The sequence below is a fragment of the Strix uralensis genome, chromosome 5 (genome assembly GCF_047716275.1).
Source record: "Strix uralensis isolate ZFMK-TIS-50842 chromosome 5, bStrUra1, whole genome shotgun sequence".
NCBI classification, from domain to species: Eukaryota; Metazoa; Chordata; class Aves; order Strigiformes; family Strigidae; genus Strix; species Strix uralensis.
The window spans coordinates 419,367-435,671 of NC_133976.1; the positions used below are offsets into that span (position 1 = coordinate 419,367).

At 52.9% G+C, this 16,305-nt stretch overlaps 1 protein-coding gene across 8 annotated transcripts in view; it reads left to right on the plus strand.

The window, feature by feature from the left end:
* SHANK3 (SH3 and multiple ankyrin repeat domains 3) overlaps positions 1 to 16,305 on the plus strand; it is a 368,779-nt gene that overhangs the window by 301,088 nt on the left and 51,386 nt on the right. The window lies entirely within an intron of this gene.

Consider the following 16,305-nt stretch of genomic DNA (forward strand, 5'->3'; position numbering starts at 1 on the left):
GATCCAGCCAAGGCGCTCGCATTGTCTTGCAATCCCTCAGCATTTTGCCCGTGAGCTGCCACTCATTCTTGGTCTTAGTGTTTCATTTACTTCATAACCTCTGTCTCTCTGGCTCCTTTTCTGACCCCTCTGTGGCCACTCTGCCAGGCTCAAACTGCCTCTGGTTGTGCTTTCTGGTGGCCACGCTCACTGCTTCGTTCATTGGCCTGGTGAAAGCCCAGAGGCCTCCAGAAGGTGCATCTGCCCAGGTTTGAAGAAGAGCAGTCCACGTGAAACCCCAGCAGTAGCTGCTCAGCATCTTTGTTATCTGCTGATCCAGCAACCAGAGGATCCTATTTTGCACATTCTTATGCTAAAACGAGTTCAAAAACTGAGCTAAGTGATTTGGTGTCCTCAGGTCTTCTAAAGAAAGATCTTCGGTTCCTGCCCAGTGAGGAGGCATCCCTAGTGCCCAACCTCCCCCATCTGCTCCGAGTGTGACCCAGAGCAGCCCCGGGCAGACCAGCCTGGTGTGGTGGCTGACATGGGCTGCGCCAGGAGTGTGAAGGGACAGAAAATTCCCAGGGCTTCTGCTTGCTCGGGGCAGACGGATCAGAGGCATCAAGCTCTTCCCTTGGTCTTCCAGTGCTGAGATCTCCACCCCTCACCCTCTCTCCCACAGTGTTTCCGTGTACAGAAATAGCCAGAGGAGTGACCTCGGTGTTCACTCAGCATCTCCGTCACACGCGCTCCGAGCGGAGTGGCTGGAGGGCAACTCTAACGTGAAGCCAAGTGTCGTCTTTTCTCTGGCTGCTTTGACTAACACCGGCTTGTCAGTGCCCTTGTTCACCTGTCACCAACCACGTGCCATCTCCCCGTGTGACACTCCAACTCCCTAAATACCACTGCGGTCCTACAGCCCACAGGGCTGCTGCGGTGCCACAGAGGCGGGTGATCTGCGGTGGGATTCACCTCGTCTCACTTCAGCCTTGGGTTACCCAGGTGCCTGCACCTGCCTCATCTAGTCTGCCGGTTCTGCCTGTGGAGACCAAATAAAAGTGGGGATGGAATTCGGGGAGTGGTAAATTCATCTGACCTAAGCTGGGCCCTGCCTTAGGATGGGATGGATCTGGTGGATTCGCTGAGTGGCTCTGCCCTGACGGGACAGGGATCCCACGGCAACTTTCCCCAGGGTTGGAGCCGTTCTGTGGACAGCACCTTCGGTCAGGTGAGCCCCAGCGCTGCGGTCCCTTGGCAGGAGACACATTATTCCGTAGAGCTGCGGGTGCGAAACACCAAAGATAGGGCAGCTCCTTGGAGCATTTGGGTTTTGTTCTCTGTGCTGTCAGGGGTTCCTCTCAGAGGAGCTGCTGGAGTTGGGGTGCTGGGGGCACTGTGGATATAGCTGCATGTGCAGTTGCCCCTGGTGCTGCTCAGGTTTAGGGGTGGCAAAGCCTCGACAACAAAACAGTGATGCCTCTCCCAGGGGAAGCCAGAAAATTGTGTGATGTCCATATGCTCTGAGGTGCGGATGTAACGGGGCTCAGAGGTAACGCTGAGATTCCTCTGGGTCTGTCCCGTTTGCAGTCTCCAGCTGCAGGCACAGGAGAAGGAAACCCTTCCCGGACACAATGCCCCCACTGGAGATCCAGCCTTTGGATGGGATTCTGAGCGTGGTGTTTCTGTTGCCTCAAGAAGAGAGCTGGTTCCTTTTCCCCATCTCCAGGGCGCTCACTTCCTCATCGCAGTCCATCTGTCTGTAGAAGCATCTCCAGTTCATGGTGGGCCAAGGACTTCAATAGCACAAGGTTTCATTGAGGCTTTCCTCGAGATCATCACTAAGGAGGCCACTGTGTCGAGGTGTGTTGAGCCATATGGAGCAGGCAGGAGCGTTCAGCTGTACCCCAGACCCTGTGCTACACCTGTAGGCCCGGCTTTATTCAGTGTATAGTCCTGAAAGCTGTACCGTGGCCGTGTTGCTGGAGATGCCTCCATCAGCTATACCATCAGGTGGTGGCAGGACTTGGCCAGTCTCTGCCAGGAATATGCAGTTTTTTGACTTCCCTTACCACTGCAACTACCTTCCTTTGGCTGCTGAGTACTTGCAGCATCTCCGGTCTCCCAGATGGGTTTTTTTTTGGCTATCTCTGGAAACTGTACAGCTTTTCACTCGTTGGCCTGAATGTCGGATGGCCCTGAAGACTGTTCATTTCCTGTGAGAAGCAGTCCTTGTAATAACAGAAAGACAATTAGCAGGTACATTTTCATGGCTTGGTGGACCATATTCTCAGCCTCAGATATGGTTAAATCCTTATTTGTTGTAGAAATCATAGAATGGTTTGGGTTGGAAGGGACCTTGAAAGGTCATCTAGTCCAACCCCTCTGCAACGAGCAGGGACATCTTCAACTCGATCAGGCGGCTCCGAGCCCCGTCCAACCTGACCTTGAACCCTTCCAGGGATGGGGCATCAACCACCTCTCTGGGCAACCTGTGCCAGTGTTTGACCACCCTCATTCAAAAAAATTTCTTCCTTATATCTAGGAAACCTGTCTCCCAGTAATACATGAGTCTTTTTTACATCCTAAATTGGAGGCATTTTCTGTTAGTTCCCTGAGCATGTATCTCATTACAGTTTCCAAGTATCATTTAGTGGGAAAATGGAGAGAATATTGTCCCATCGCTCCTTGTCAGGGCTCTCTGGGGATCTTTGAGGGTTTTTCCATCAATGAATTACTCTGTTTCACAGTGAATCCATAAGTTTGGGCTGATCTTCCTCCTGAGCCAGCTTTTGAGCCCACAGCTCTATGTTCTGTTCTCCGTAGAGTCGCAGAAGTGCTGGCTGGAAAGATTCTCTGCGGTCCTGCTCTGAGGAGGGCTGCGTTAGGTCAGCTGTTGCTCTGTCCAGCCAAGCCTTGGAAACCTTCTGCAGGATGATGGTGCTGCCGTCTGTCTGGTGGACTGTCCCGGGGCTGTACCGCACTCCTGGGAAGTTTTTCTTTGCTGAAGTCTGAGACTGACCTGAACCTCCCAAACCACAATTTGTGGCTCTTGGGTTCATGACATCATCTGCTACTTCCAGGAAGAGTTTGGCTCAGACGTCTTTGGAAGTGCCCTGCAAGCAGTTGTAGGCTGCTTTGGTTTTTTTGTCATGTTATCTGGGTCTGGACCCTCTTCAGTTTCTCCCCAGCTCTCTTGAACTTGATGGCCAAAACCTGAACACAGTATTCCAGGTGCAGCCTCACTGGTTCTGAGTGAAAAGGGAATAACTTCCCTCAATCTGCTGGCCAGGCTGCTCGTCACGTAGCGCGGTATGCCTGAGGCTGGCAATCATCCTAAACCCCTTTTCAGCCTCTTCAACAGAGCTGCTGCTCGGGCAGCCTCTCCTAAGCCTGGAGCAGAGTGCTGGGGTGGTCTGCCCCAGCTGCACGCCTTTCTTCTTCCCGTTAGTGAACTCAGGAGGTTTCTGTTAGTCCAGTCCTTGGATTTCTCCAGGCCCCTCTGGTTTGAAGCTCTGCATTTCACCGTGACAGACGCTCCTCCCAATTTAAATATCACCTGCGCTTTTACTGAGGGTGTCCTCGGTGTCGTTACTGAGGGTGTTGAACAAGATGGGCCCCGGGATGGCCTCTAGAGAGCCCAGCTCATCGCCAGCTGCCTGGACATTAGTCACCGCCTCTCACGCAGCGGTCCAGTCAGCTCTCAGCCCACAGAGCTGTCCGGGCGTCCGGCCCGTAGCTCCTCGGTTTCCAGATGACAATGCCGTGGGGGTTGGTGTCAGAAGCCTTGCTGGAGTCATGGTGTGTCGCATCCACCACTCCCACCTTGCCCACAGAACTAGTTGTTTTGCCACAGCCATCTTGGTCAAGCGCAGTTTGCTCCGGGAATTCCATGTTGAGTGTTCCTATTTGCCACCTTGTCCTTCACATGTTGGTGCCTGACGAAGACGTGCTCCACGGCCTTGATGAGGCTGAGGAAGGGCTGAGTCCCCTTCTCAAAGGTGAGTGTCACGTTTGAGACCAGTTGTCAGGGACCTTCCAAGTCACCACGACATCTCCTAGGGAATAGACCGTGGCCTCGCAATTGCTTCAGCAGCTCCCTCGGCCCCCTCTGCTGAGCCCCCCCGGGCCTGTGGGCCTGGATGCAGCAGCTCTTCTCACAGGTCCCTAACCCGTTGCTTCCCCACTGCTGGCTACATCACCCGCTGCACTCCGAGGTCTGGGAGCGGAGCACGTTCTGTCCGTGAGCACTGAGACACAAAACAAAGTTAAGCATTTTGGTTGTGTCTGTACTGTCCGTGGCTGATTCTTCACCAGCAGACTCGCATTTTCCCTGAACTTCCTTTTGGTGACAGTGTACCACTACAAGATGTCCTTGTTCTGCTTAATGTCTTTTGATAGTCTTTGCTCCGGCTTTGTTCCTCATACCGTCCCTAGTGCTTGAGCAATGTTTTTATTATTTCGGTGCCTGACAGTGTTTCTCCTTCTTGTATGTGCTCTTTGCATTTTAGTTCATTAAGAAGCTTGATACCAATCAAGCCTTCTGCAGAAATACCCAGTCTTCCTAAATGACAGGCTGGGTGGGTTCTTCCTGAGATCTCAAATTATTTCTTTGAAAACCAGCACCCCCTTCCCTTTGGGCTGCTTCTCAGGAAGCTGAAGTCTGTTCTGAACCTCGGGATCTTACCTCTGCCACTCGCCTCTTGCGCCTTCCTCCTCCGGGTGCACGGTGCAGCCATCTTGCAGTGGCTGCAGCCCGAGCCGCCCCGTGACCACGTTCACCACCAGTTTTTCCCCGGTGGTGAGCAGCAAGTCAAGCAGAAGGTGTCACCTCTAGCAGCCAGGGTTGGTGTAAGGAAATGGTCTCCAGCGGTCTGGGAGCCTCCTGGATTCCCCGGCCAGTGATCTACTGCCTTCCCAGGATGTCTGGACAGTCGAAATCCTGGAGAGGATGAGGGTTTGCAGGGCTTCCCCCAGCTGTTTATGGACCTCTGGGAACAGCCCGTGTCCCCCCTGTTCCCAGCCTGGGTCAGAGACTCGTGGAGGGCACGTCTGTGCTCCCGCGCTGCAGCTCAGTGCAGGCAAGAGCTCCGTCACCCGGAGACGTCTCCCTTCCCAGCCTGTCCTTGCTCAACAGCCTGTTGAGGACATCCCCGCGTCCTGATCAACACACGCAGTCCCACGTCTCTACCACAGCAGAGCCCTGTGACCACCGTGGATGCGCAGCTCTTCGTGTTTGCTGTCGGCACTCCCTGAACCCGAGGAAAGCTCCCGACTGCCCAGTCCTCGGGCAAGATGAGCGTCCCCGTGGGCCCGCACTGCCATACCTCCTCCGTACCCTCCTCTCCTCTCTGGCCTTAGGTCCCTGTTCTCTAGTTTAACACCCTTCTCTCCACATCAGCAAGCGCGGTCACAGTCTTCCCTCTCGGGTTCCCCGGGGTCTCTCTCTTCCTGGTGATCTTCCATCGTCCTCCGCGGAGGCGCCAGGACCAAGGGGGCTGAGTCGCAGCTGGCAGCCCCAGTGGCCCGGCCAGGCGCTGACCTGGCAGAGCTGTGTCCTCTCTGCGGGTCTTCCCTTCGCCCAGAAGAGGTTTTGGGGACAGACTGTCGAGAACGTAGCTGGCACATGCTCTCACTTTGTCTCCATCGCCCCTGAGCCCTGCAGTCGCCTTTAGGCTGCTCAGGGTTTTTGAGTAGGGTGATGAGCAGTGCGGGGCAGCGATCAGAGGGGCAGAGGAGTCCCCAAACCCTCCCACAGCGCTTCCAGCGCAGGCCCTGGGGCAGGTGGCAAACCTCCTGGCAGTTGTGGCTGGCGTGTGGTGTCTGCCCCGTGTCTGGTGCAGCCTTCTCCTGACAGTGACGGGGACAAGGGTGATGAGGAAAGGCCCAACATGCGGTTCCTGGCGCTTTTCCAGCACAGAGTCACCTGGCAGAACCACTGAAGGATTTTAGCCAAGGTGGCCTCTGAATTGCCTCTTTCCTGTTTTCCTCCCAGAGTTTTGTTTTGCCGAGGCAGAGCACTCTCCCCATTTTAAATGTGCTCTGTTGTTCTTTATCCGTGTGACAGACTCCGTTTGGAAGGGCCCTGCCTCTCGCGGTCCGCAGCAGGGGTGATGCCGAGACTCCTGCTGCGGGCAGGGCTTGGGTGGCCGGGCCGGAGCCAGCAGCAGCGCTCCAGGCGTGTTTCATGGGGGCACAGGCGTGCTCCAGGGTGCCTCGGGGAGGCGTCTCCATTCCGGGTTCAGCTTGTACCACCCTTAACGACAGTGCTGGTGCTGCGGCCTCCAGGTGAGATGCAGGGTTGGGGGAGCCGTGCTGCCCCCTCCCCGGCTACAGGAGCTTGGTCTGCTCTGAGTGAGGACACACAGGGGTGAGGGAATTGAAGAGGAAAGGAAGGCAACTGCTTGGGACTGCACACCCCAGGAACTGGGCTTCCAGCACACAGACAAGAGGTCTTCTGGGCTCTTTCACTCTGAACTGAAGGGTTTGGTAGCACTATAGGAGTAGGTAAAGCCCACCTTTCCTATGACATTCAGACAGCCTGGGTCCTACAGATCCAGGTCCTACAGATCCTGGGTCCTACAGATCTGGGTCCTACAGATCCGAGTCCTACACATCCTGGATCCTACAGATTCAGGTCCTACAGATCCTTGGTCCTACAGATCTGGGTCCTACAGATCCTTGGTCCTACAGATCCAGGTCCTACAGATCCTTGGTCCTACAGATCCGGGTCCTACAGATCCAGATCCTACAGATCCAGGTCCTACAGATCCTTGGTCCTACAGATCCTTGGTCCTACAGATCCAGGTCCTACAGATCCAGATCCTACAGATCCTGGTCCTACAGATCCTTGGTCCTACAGATCCTTGGTCCTACAGATCCAGGTCCTACAGATCCAGATCCTACAGATCCTTGGTCCTACAGATCCAGGTCCTACAGATCCAGGTCCTACAGATCCTTGGTCCTACAGATCCTGGATCCTACAGATCCAGGTCCTACAGATCCAGGTCCTACAGATCCTTGGTCCTACAGATCCGGGTCCTACAGATCCTGGGTCCTACAGATCCTGCTAAGGCGAAGAGCGTCTGTGCTCGAGTCCCGGGATGGACGCTGCACCGGAGTGTGGAAGCACTTCTGGACGGTACATCTCAACAACTCTGTGTATTCTAGTGGGTAACCCTTTAGAGGCAGGGGAAGTGGGGGTGACTTACGGTGGCACGTAGCCGGGTGAAATGTGGTTGCACAAAGAGGCGGCGTTCCTTGAGGGATGGTTTCAAACCACAAAGATTGAGGTGGTCGTGCAGAGCTCAGCGTCGGGCTTTGTGGAGATACCTCTGAACAAAGTGGAGTTGGAATGTGGTGGCTGCTGCGGAGGGTACCCGGGTGTCTGCCTGTCTGTGCCCAGCCCTGGCACAGGGCACGTGCAGACACTTACACCGTTACGCACTTAGTGCTCACCTGGCTCACTGGAGCCAACGCAACAGCACCAGCCTGGGACGGTGCCACAGTTTGGGACTAGATTAGACCTATCGGGGCGTAGGATTTTGGAAACCCTGCCTTGTCTGACCAGGAGTGCAGAGCACAGTCTGTGTGTCTTCCTCTGAGCCTTGGCGGGCTTCGGGTCCTTCATTTCTTCCCTCGAGGAGCCTGGAACTAGTGAGACAGAGAAGAGTGTGTGCGCTTCCATTCCGTACGTCCATCGAGCACGTGCGCCTCTAGATACAAGTGCTGCTAGAAATTGCTGGATATTTTGATCATTTAGGTCTGTATTATACACTCATACAAAAGCATTGTTAAAAGAAAATGGCAATTAACAGTCATCCTGGGATCCCACTGCCAAAGTGGTGGGGAGGGCAGGGCAGTGAGGAGGCTCCTGGGGGTGCTGAGGAGACCCCCCAGTCCCCTTTCCTTGTGGGCAGGGAGGAAACCCGCTGTGGCAGAGGTCAGTTCAACAGGGGAACGTTCCCTGAATGTCTCTAGTGAAATATTGTTGCTGTGAGATAATGTAATCTAGGATTAATTTCATTTGACAGATTAAAAAAAAAAAAAAGAACTGATGGCTCCTATAAAAACGTGCAGGTGTAGCAGCAGGTCTGGTGGTCACGCTCTGGCTGGGCTTATGTGCAGAGCATTCAGCAACGCGTGAGTGTCTCCTGGGGAGGAAAGAGTGCCATTTTTCTGAACCTCAAGAGTTTCTGATATTTGGGAACACTAATTTTACATAATTAACAAAAACTAAGGGTTATTTGAGGCTACACTGCTAAATGCAGTCCAAAAATCAGGGGAAAAACTCTGCTGGGCAAGACATCACCCACTTCAGTGAGATAAGAAGGAGCAGTTAAATATTACTTACAGACACATGTATCCCCTTTTAACTGGAAAGGTTAGCAAGTAGAGGAGAAGGAAATGCGGTTAATTTGAGCTAAAGTGTGTGGGAGGTTGATAAGGGAAGCCAAAGGAAATATCAAAGGCCAACATGTAAAGATAATAAGAAATTTTAGAGCATTAGAAGAAAATAAAATCTGGTAAAGATCCATTTCTATATGTAAATGATAAAATTGTATATTCTGGTGCAAAAAAAAAAAAAAGGCAGAAATGTTCTGCTCTGAGTTTGGAACAAATCAGGAGGATGTATCTATCCATATGATGTGCTTGGAACAGAAAGTTTCCCAGCTGTAACCAAGGAGAAAGTGAGATAGTATTTGCTAAAAATAAACATACTCAAATTAACAGGCTTGAATAACATATACCCAAGTGTCTAAAAGAGCCTAGCTGAGGAGTTGTCTGAACCACTGATGTTAATACCTCAAAATCTTGCTAATCTATGAAATTTCAAAGAGTTGGTAGAGGGCTGTTGCTATTCTAATATTCTGAGGGTATAAAATAGGTGATTCAGGAAACTGTAGCTTGTTTAGCTCAGCATCAATGCTGGGTAAAATAACGAAGCAATTAATTTGAGGCAAATCAACAAAGAATTAGAGAATGAAAATACAATTGATATCATACAGCATGGGTCCATGGAAGGTGGAGACAAGCCTGCCACCGTTTCTCGACAGCACGGTAGGACTGGTGAGGGTGAGGATGCGTTGACCTCCTCAATAACCATGAGACCAGTGCATAAATAAACCTACAACAAACGCAACTACCAGGACGAACGCAGCTTAGAAGCGTTGGGAAGTCGTGCAGGGGCACGCTGCAGAACGCGTCTGCTGCGGGGAGGGTACCAGTGTGGGGGCCATCACCAGCAAGGTCTCTACATGTTTTGATCCCCGCAGCTCAACACTTCTGTCAGTGTTTCCAAATAGTGAGAACCCCCCGTGTGTGTAAGGGCTGCAGGTACCACAGGCGGTGGGGGAGTAGCTGACGATAGAGCAAGTGCTGCAGAGTGATCTGGCTTTCCTGCTGAAGCAGCCATGTTCCAGCAGCCCCTGCAAGACGACATGTCTGCAAGCAAAGAATGTAGGTTACAGCATGTGAAATTACCCTGGAAAAATGTAATTCAGCAAAGGACATGGGTTTCTCCAAGATAATTGTGTTATCGTTAGTTGATTGCGTAGGATGTGGCAGAGATATTTTGTAGATGTAAAGGACAAACTTCGAGAGTTATGTGAACTTGCCTATTCTGGTTGCAGCTCGGGGAGATCACTAAAACATCACTTTGTGCAAGTCAGACGTTCACACCACGGGATGGATCTGACATTACTGAGCAGAATTCTAAGCGGCCCTCAGAGTGATTCACGAGCTGAAAAAAAAAGGTTTGAGGCTGCAGGAGTCCATCTTGCTCAGCATATTGAAGGAGGGGTGATGGGGCAGCAGCTCTGGTGCGGGAGTATTTAATTCCGTCGCCCGACCTGGTGGGCGGCAGCTCGTTGCCGATCCCAGTGCATGTACAGAAGATCCCCTGGATAACCCGTCCTGGATTTTAGTGAAATCCCATTTCACAGCATTTCTGCACCAGAACGTCCTACACCCAGCGAATGAGATTGCCTGGGAGAGGTGGGATAGACAGTTTAGAGCTGAGGTTCTCAGAAGGAGCTCCTTAGGATCTGGATAGTCGTGCAGCCTCTCTCCAGCCTGAGTGTTCTGAGGTGCTGAACGGGTGAAGTTGGCCATCGGAGATGCAGAGCTCTGCTCCCTGGAGCGACGCGCAGGGTTGTTCCTGTTGGTGAAGCTTTACCCCCAAACCCCCCTGAGTTTTGCCCAGCGGATCTGTGCACATGGTTGGTGGACGCATTGCTCTCCTGGTGGGTGGCTGTAACGGAGCTCCGGAGCAGAACAAACTTAATTCAGGCTTCAGAGCTTACGTTCCCCTAAGTAACTTCTTACTCCTGGGAGCGTGTGTGACTCTGGTGAGTCACTGCCAGGTCAGTCTTGTCACCTACAGGCGGTACCACACGGTGAGGGTACGGACGGGTACCGTGGAATGGGGGACTCGTTCAGTCTTCCCTCAGAACTCAGCCCTTCTAGTTTTCTGGTAATACTGTGCATTTCTCAAAGCTGCTTCTCGCTGGTTAACATCATTTGGGTAATGAAGCGTCCAGAACAGGCCACAGCGTGCTTGCTGCAGCTGCAGGGACGGTACCTTTATCCTCCTCCAACAATCAAGCACGGTGCTGTCATAGCTTTGGGCACCCGTCGCTGTTAAAGGATTCCATCCTTGCACGGGGAGACTTTTCTGTTCTCTTTTCCCCCAGTCTCACTTCAGCCTGGAACATTCCGTTTGTCCCAGCCCTGCTGACTCCACGCTGGGGACTGCAGGGATGTCCCATTGATCTCCGCAGAGGAGGAAGTTTTCTCATGCTCTAGAGCAGCCAGATGTGCTGAACCCAGGTCACTCTGCCCAGCTGCTTTCAGATATTCCACATGAGGCAGGTTCAGGGTTTCATACCAAATTCACTTCTTTGAAGTTACTTGACATTACACAGGATTTTGGTTTAACAGAGTGGCACAGTGCTGTACTCACCACCACGGCAGCCATCCCCTCTCACTTTGAAGGCAGAAGGGGGTTGACACCAGCTCAAGCACGTCGCTGTCTTTGAGTTCTTGTTCAGTTTTTATATTCTCTGTCGGGCTCATCTGCTTACACAGTCCTTCTCCCCCCTTCTGATCCTGGTGACTCGGGAGGGCTTTTGTGCCCTTCCCATTGCTTCAGGGATGAAGTCACAGAGCTGGTTGGCCTGATCACCTGGAACAGCTGGAGGATCCCCGCAGCTGCTGTGACCGGTTGATCTAAACCAGGGCTGCTCTCCAGCCCCCTCGGTGGGGAGATCAGTTCTGCTGTCATGGCAGCCGCTCGGGCCAGTCACTCCCTACATCCTTCCCTGAGCTTCAAGAGTACACGGCTCTTGCCTGTCTTTCCAGAGCTTTCTCCTGCCGTAGGGGTTTGCTGGTCAGTCACAAGGTGGGAAGTGTTAGTGCTACTCACCTGGAGTAATACCCACCACCCTAGAGATCTGTGTTCAGGAAAGATGAATTCAGGCTGGAGCAGGAGCACAGAAAAGCTACTGAGATGATCAGGAGAATGAGGACTTTATCTCCTGTGCCAGTATTAAAGCTTCATATCCTTATCAGCTTGCTGGGTGGGTCAGACTGAAGGTGTGAAATGTCCCAGAGGCCCAGGCGATGGTCCATTAGCCCAACTCCCTGTCTCTGACAGCAGCATTACCAGATGCTGTTCGTTAAGGAGATCACACGTGCCCGGCCATTTCGGGTGGTCCCTGCCCCGGCGCCCGCCAGCACCCACCGTCACCGCCCGGGGGACGTGAGAAGCAGCGGCCCCACTCAGCCCCGTTCGTGTCTGTGCCAGGACCTGCTCTCCAGGAATTCATCTGAGCCCCCTCGGCGTGTACCAGCGCTGTCCACCCCCACGGCCTCCCCCGGCAGCCAGCTCCAGGAGCCCATCGCCAGCCGCACAGAGACGTCTCGCTCTGCTCTGCTTTAGTCTGAGCTGCTGCCGGTCTCGCCGAGAGCCCTCTCCTCCCAGCGCTGCCGGGGCTGGTGAACAGCGCTTCTGCCTTTGCTGCTTCCCTGCCTTGAGGAGTTTTGGAGCCTTGGCCGTGTTCCTCCCTAAGCCTCCTCTTCTCCAAACCGGAGTCATAGCATCACAGAGTCATTAGGCTGGAAAAGACCTTTAAGATCATCAAGCCCAACTGTAAACCCAGCCCTGCCAAGTCCACCACTAAACCACGGCCCTGCGTCCACAGCTACACGTCTTTTAAGCACCTCCAGAGACGGTGACTCAGCCCCTTCCCTGGGCAGCCCGTTCCAGTGCTCCATAGTCCCAGCCTTCTCACTCCGCGTTCGCAGGGCGGTGGCTCCCTCCCCTGACCGTTTTAGTTGCCCTTCTCTGGCCCTTCTCTACTTCCGCCGCTTCCTCCGTGAGGTGCCGGACCAGACCTGCGGCCGTGCTGGAGGCGTGTGCGGGCAGGATCAGCGCAGCCCCATCGGCATTGCCCACCTCGCTTTCCGCCTCTTCCCCCATATATTTTGTTGGCGATTTTGGCTGCTGCTGTGCTCAGAGCCCAGGATTTTGAGAGCCGTCAGTACCAGCTCCAAGAGCTCTCTGGAGCTGCACCCCAGGCGCCTGCTCAGCACCGCGCAGCGGGCTCGGACGGCCCCTCCCCAGAAGCATCACTTTGAGGGATCTACACGGGGACCCACCTGCCACCTCCTGCCCTCTCGCTCTGGGAGTCCTGGAGCTCACCAGCACTGACGCATCGTGTGGCTACTCGGGAGATAGTTGCAGCAGTTTATAATGCCCAGACTTTGACGTAGTGTCTTCACATTTCTAAGTACTTTCCCGTTCTGTAGACGCTTTCTGCGTGATTTAACTCTTGATCAATAGTCTTCTTCCAGGCCAGAAGCATATCTCCAAGAGCAGGGCATCCTCATCAGGCAGTTGTGTCCAAGAAACCGGAATTTTTCTTTATTGTTGGATCAAAACCAGTCATATTTCCACCACTGCCTGTCTGAGCTTTCTCATTCCAGCACCTCCCTGTTTGAGGGCCAGCAATTGTTCGGAGTGTTTAATCCGACAGGCAGGTCTCCCCACAGCCGGTCTTCTCCAAGATGCATCTCTGCACTTCATAGACTGGGACCAAAATCTGGTTTTCATGTGTGCATCTCAGGTAATTCCCCTGCATCGCTCCAACATTGTCAGGCAGCCCCAGGCTGGCTGCATGACCGGGATCCTCTGTGCAGGGGTCTGCTCGGAGAGATGAAACACTTTGCTTGGTTCGTTTTGCTGCCTCCTCCTTTCATGTCTTAGTGCTCTTGTCCCTCCGGTGGGAGGGGGCGTTGTGCTCCTGAGAGCGGGGTTCGACGCTCGGTTGCTGCTGAGGGCGGGGGGTGGCTCAGCCGAGATCCTCTCGCCGTTGGGCAGATCAGCACCATCATCACAGCACAGCCCCTGGTGCCCCCGGGGCACCTCGCGCCCGGACCGCTCCCCAGTGATGAGCATTCGCCTCCCTGGGGGCTCTGAGCCCGGCCCCGGTGCCAGGCACTGCCGCCTCGGTGCTCCCGGTTTATCGTGCCGTACTGACTCAGCGCAGCTTTGAAGCTGAAAAAGAACTGAAAATCTTCACGTCGTCTTCTCAGTGAGCTAACCTGTTCATCAGGTGTGTTCTTCTGTTGTATTCTGAATTTTTCAAGAGCAACTGTTCGAGAAACTTCGCTCGGATGCGTGTTCACTCAGAGTTGTTCGCAGTTGCAGGGTTCTGTAGTTCATCTTCTTCCTGGTCTCACCAGGAACTGGGGGTGAATCAGGATTTCGTATTTTTCAGAAGTTGTCTTTTTTCCCAGATAGTCTCGTGTAGTACAAGCACCTGTCTGACCAGTCTCCCCTGCGGTTGGCTTTACTGTAGAACACTCATTCTTGACTTCTTATGTTACTTTAGCTTCTTGACTGCTTTTCTTACCTGCTTTCTGCCAGATGTCATTCCTTGAGCTACAGTCTCCTGGGTTTCAGCACTCCTTGGTTTTACTCCATCTTCCACAGGAAAGGCCTGGCAACATGGGGCTGATGCTTTGAGGTTGTCACTGAAAGATCTTTAATATGCTGTTCCCTCCCTTTAAACAACACCAGAGATTTTTTTTTTCCCCGTAGGCCAAATTATCCACATCCACGCTCCAGTGACCCAGCTTTTCTCTGCAGATTCGGTAACTCAACCAGCTCTGGCACGTCCCTGGCCGCTTTGGTTGTGGCTTTGGGTTGGCATCCTTCTGGCCAAGGGTGTTACTGAGAGACAGGGTCAAGTCAGCGGTCCTGGGCAAGCGTGGCACTGAGGCTCTGCACTTACTGGCCAGCATCATGTTCTTCTTGTCTTTGTGGCTGGCCCTTAGTGTGCTTTGTAAAGCCAGTGTTGGTCTCCCCACGGCTGCTTTTTTGTGCTCCAGACAGCCCAGGAGGGCCCAGCGGTGGATGAAGTTGCACAAAACAGGCTGAGTTGATGTCTTACGGCTGTTGTAGGAGTTGTCCATCCGTGGGCATACGTTGGGCAAAAAGCTACCTGACCACGTCAGTACCTTTCCCTCATCCCTGATCTCACCCGGTTATAAACAGTTGAAAATCAACATTCTCCATCTGTCACTTGTCTGTCAGCAAAAACATCGAAGTCTGCCAGAACCCCCAAGGAGCCGGTGCTCGGGTCGTGCTGCTGCCAGGCAGTGGGTGCCACAGCTCGGTGCTCTCCGGGTGACCACGTGCCCCCGCTCTCGCCGCCAGCGCTGCGCCAGGACGGAGCGGGGGGGTCCTGCTTTTCCATCCCAGAAGGTCAAAACCTCCCACTCCTGCTTCTCTGCATACGAGTAACCTAAAAAATCTGAACTGCTGCCCATTTGGGTGGACAAGTTTGGATGATTAAAAATGAAACAGAAAGCTCAGGCATGTTCTGTCAGTATTTCTGTTCTTTATTTGGAAGGGAGCAGGGTGATGTGCGTGTATCACATGCAGATGATGAAACGCTTTCCAAGCCATTAGCAGCTGAAGCTGTAAGCATCTTCCAGGTGGTAATTTTTCAGTATTTGTGTTTTGTAATTGTGTGGTGCTGGGGCAGTGCCAGGAGAGCGGCAGAGCGCTGGTGTTTGGAAGGGGCAAAGGGATGATCCAGTCGATTATAAACCTGTGAGTCTGATACCGGTTGCTGGCAAAAAATAAACAATCAGATACTGCAGGCAGTTGATAAAGAGTTAAAGAGTAGAATATAATTGCCAGCAGAAAACCTCACAGAACAAAGTTCATTGTTCTTGGAGGTGTCAGATTTGTTTGGTAAAGGTGACTGGATGTAGTAGATTTTGTTTACCGCTCTGTAACATCCTGTTACAAAACCGGGCGCCTGGGGGGGGGTCACAAACCGCCGGGGCTTGGCGAGCAGCTGCCAGCCAGGAGCCGGACCGGCCCGAGTTTCCAGTGGGTCCCTCCAGGACTTCGCTCCAGACCTGATGCTGCTTGGTGATTTCATAGACGCCCGGGGAATGACCCCGGAACCCCCGCTGATAAATGATGGGTGTGCAGGGGAGCAGCGGGCTGCGGTGCCAGGCAAGCGCTGGCCTCTGCCGGGAGAAGGTGCCTTGGGAAACTAAAAACTGCTGAGGTGGCTTAGGATCAGGAGAAAACACGGGATAACCGTGCTCCAGGATGCAGTCCGTTCCATCCAGCTCGTCCAAAACAAAGATTAAGGGTGATTTAACCAGAGTAGGCTGGTAGTTTCGTCAAAATCAGATTTTCTGAGGAAAACGTGTGTTTTCATGCAAATTGAATAATTATTGAATCAATTATAATCAAAACTGAATCAGTTGAATAATTGAATATTTGAAATAAAATGATTATTTCGAAAGCTTTGCATCTTAGAAAACATTGATGTTCCATTTCAGAATTCAGTTCAACCCCTTTTTTCATTTTTATATTTTTTACAGTTTTTCATAGAAAACAGCACCACGGCTCACGTATTGCAAATGTTATAACCTACAAACTTTTAATTATTTCAACAACCGTGCAGTCTGCCCTAAAGACGAAACATCTCCAGCTGGAGTTGGAACACGTAAAACCCAAACATTCTTGAAATGCCGAATTTTCCAGCATCCAGGATAATTCTGCATCTGGGCATGTTGTGGGGGTGACCCCACGGGCCGGGGCGCCGGGACGCTGCCGGCGGGGAGCAGGTGGGGCTGCGCCGGAGGGGGCAGCACAAGAGCCTGTGCCTGAAAACCAATTTCTTAATAGTAATATAGGAACAAGTTGTTGGTTTTTTTAAGTGGTGGGAATGAGTAAACGTTTGGGGCAAAGCTGCAGAGGAAGGGCTGGTGTCTGAGACCCGCGGCCGGTGGCGTGCA